We start from the raw sequence: 3,770 nt of genomic DNA, 5'->3' as shown, positions 1-3,770 counted from the left end.
CCCAGGGTCACACAGCTAATAAGTGTCAAGTATCTGAGGCACTTTTTGAACTCAGATCCTCCTGACTCCATGGCCAGAGCTCTATCCACGGCGCCACCTAGCTGCCTCGGGTTTAAATGTTTTTATTAGTATTTTGACATTTTTCTTATTAATGGCTTCATTGGGGTATAATGGAGCGTTGTCCCATAACAGGAATTTGATAGGAATCCTTCTTTACTTGTTGTTTCAAGTTGTTTATATAGTATTGGGATTTCAATGTTTTTTAAATGTTTAGTAGAATTCACTTTCATAGTTGATGTGGTCCTGGGAATTTTTTCCTAGGAAACTCATGTATGCCTTGTTCAATTTTTTTTCCTTTAAGACAGAGTTATTTATATATTCTACTTCCTCTTCTGTTAACATGGGCAGTTTATGTTTTTCTAATTAATCATCCATTTCACATAAATTCTCAGTTTTACTGGCATATGATTGGATAAAATAATTCCTTACATTGCTTTAATTTCATCTTCATTGTTTATGCATTTACTTTTTTGCTTTTGAGACTGGTAATTTGGTTTTCTTCCTTCTTTTTCTTGATCAAGGTCCCTAATGGTTTACCTGTTTGTTTGTTTTTTTGTTGTTGTTTTTTGGTTTTTCTTTCTTTTTGTTTTTACTTTTTGGTGAGGCAGCTGGGGTTAAGTGACTTTCCCAGGGTCACACACCTAATAAGTGTCAAGTGTCTGAGGCTGGATTTGAACTCGGGTCTTCCTGACTCCAAGGTCAGAGCTCTATCTACTGTGCCACCTAGCTTCCCCTGGTTTATATGTTTTCTTAGTATTTTGATAAAAGCAGCACCTGCTTTTATTTTTTAATTTGATTATTAAAAGAAAAACTTCTTAATCTCACCTTTGATTTAGGGATTTCCATTTGATGTGTAATTGGAGATTTTTCATTTGTTCTTTTCTACTTTTATATATTTCATGCCCAGTTCCTTGACCTGTCCTTTCTCTGTTTTATAGATCTGAGCATTTAGGAATAGAAATTTCCCCTAAGTACTGATGTGGGAGTATCCCACAAAACTGGCTATGTTGACTCATTGTTATAATTCTCTTTAATGAAATTATTGATTGATGAATAATGTTTTGTTCTTTGATCTACTCATTCTTTGAAATTGGATATTTTACTTTTCAGTTCATTTTAATCTATGCTTCAACATCTCTGTACTTTATATTGCACTGTGGTCTGTAAAAAGTGCATTTAGTATTTCTATTTTTTCTCCATTTGGTTATGTCCATTTAGTTTTTGTGCCCTAATATATGTTCATTTTTTCTGAAAGTGCCATGCACAGCTGAGAAAAAGCTACATTCCTTTCTACTTCCATTCAGCTTTCTCCAGAGTTCTATCATGTCTAACTTTTCTAATATTCTTTTCCTCTCTCTAACTTCTTTTTTATTATTTTATGCATAGATTTGCTTAATTCTGAGAGGGGAAAGTTGAAGTCACTGCTTAGTATAGGTTTCCCATCTCGTTCCTTCTGTAAGTTACTTAACTTTTCCTTTAAGAAGTAGGTCTAAGCAAGAGTAATTATTCATGATTATATTTATATCTCTTATTTATAATTTCCATCACTTGTTACTGTATTATTTTAACTATCATATCTAACTCATATATTCCCTTATAGTTTAATTTGACACTTGGTGTGAGGTGTTGATCTATCAAATTTCTACCAAACTGCTTTCCACGTATGCCATCTGTTTTTTTTTTTCATGAACTACAGGCCATTCTTGTTTTGTGTAAATAAGTGGACCATTGGGAAATCCTGTAAGTAGAAGCATTTTGAAGTAATGTGAATTTGCCCACAGACGTGGTTACAAGGGAGGGAGGCAGCAAGGGGGTCACATGCCTGTGAAGGGAGGGGTGTAGGAGACAGTTCAAGGACACATGGGGGCCAGGGACAGAGAAGCAAGAGCAGGAAGAAGATCAGGTGGGTGTTGGGGCCAGCCATATGATGGCCTGGCCGTAACTGAGAGGAAGAACAAGTGGAGGACAGACCTGTGGAGGCTAGACACGGCCACATACAGAAAAGGAGAGGTGACACACGGACTGAAGAAAGACACACAGTACCCTGAGCAGGGGCTGGACAGAAGACTGACACGTGGATGCCAGACCTGCAGATTAAAGGAGCAGCCAAATTTCTCCTCTCTCAGTGCTAGAGGTCTCAAGCCAAGCCCTGATGCTGAGGCTGCAGAGGTGGAAGGAATCACTCTGCCCGTCCACAACCACTTCCTTTCCCCTTCTTTCCACTTCTCCATGAATACCCTTTAGACACTTGACCTCATTAAAAAAAATTTGATTGATGTTTTCTGTATCTTACATGATAGTATTCCATGTATCCCTCCCTCTCCCTCTCCTCCTCCCTGAGAGCCATGCCATGTGACAAGTGGTATTTTTTGTTTTAGGAAGCAAAAGCAGCCAACACAACTAAAATACTATACAGAGGAAAAGATACTTGTGGCAGGAGACAGTCTTTCTGAGAACATTCCACTTACTGCAGGATCACTCTCTGTTGAAGCACATCAAACATCAGAAAACTCAGTGGATGAAATACTTATAGGTGGAGACACACACGCTCTGAGAAGACTCAGAGGAAAAGATACTTGTGGCAGGAGACGCTCTCTCTGGGAACATTCCAGTGTAAGAAAGAAGCTGGGAAGCCTCTCTGGGCAAAGAAACCTATCTTTAGGAGAAACTTAGGTGGGGTCTATAGTCTGCCCAGTGTGGTCTAAAACCCCACCTTTGTTTCTCTTAATAAAGGTTGGTTTCTTTGCCCAGAGAGGCTGTCCAGTCTCTTTCTTACACTGGGTACTACAGGCTTGCTCTCTGGGGAAACGCATCTACCATCAAAATACTCAGAGGAAAAGACCAGAGCTGAAGAGAAAATAAGACTTTGAAATACAAGCCTCTAAAGAAGCATTAAAAGGTAAATATGAAAGAGAAATCAGAAGCAACTCCATAAGGTTAAATTGTGTACTTTCCTGTAAGAGAAGAAGATACACATATCTTCTCAGAATGTTATCATTATTAGAGCAGGTAGAGGGATTTTACATAGAAAGAAGATCTGGGAGTGAACCACTTAGATTAGGATGATGGACAGTAAATGGATAGGCAAGAAATATGGATGCCCTGGGAGAAGGCAGAAAAGAGATGAAGAATGGGGGAAATAATCTCACATAAAATAGGTGTGTAAGAAAGAGCTTTTACCTTAGAGTGGAAAATGGTTGGGAGGGGGGTATCCAGTGTGTGAACTTCAGTCACATCTAAATTGGTTTAATAGGGGAAAATATCTATACCTATATTTATGTCTGTCCCTATATATACTTACTCAATTGGTTGTAAATATCTATGTTACCCTAGAGGTAAGTAAGAGAATGGGAAAAGAGAAAGAAAAAGTGGTGATAAAAGGGTCAAGTGATAAAATAATGCAATTGTCACATGCAAAACAGAAATTAGAGGAGAGACAGGACAAAAAGAGAGAGAGAAGGAGAAACAGAAGAAGATAGGATGGAGGGAAATGCACAGTTAGTAATCCTAACTGTGTGAATGGGATAAACTCACTCATAAAATGGAATCTGGTAGCAAAATGGATTAGAAACCAGTATCCAAAAATGTTTCTTTGTTTGTTTGTTTTACAAGAAACACACTTGATACAAAGAGAAAACTACAGAGTGAAAAAGGGGTGTTGGAGCACAAACTGTTACACTACAGCTGAAGTAAAAAATGGAGCGGTAGCA

The sequence above is a fragment of the Vombatus ursinus genome, unplaced genomic scaffold (genome assembly GCF_900497805.2).
Source record: "Vombatus ursinus unplaced genomic scaffold, bare-nosed wombat genome assembly UNPS02014982.1, whole genome shotgun sequence".
In the NCBI taxonomy this organism is placed as follows: Eukaryota; Metazoa; Chordata; class Mammalia; order Diprotodontia; family Vombatidae; genus Vombatus; species Vombatus ursinus.
Note: the sequence above shows the minus strand (reverse complement) of the source record.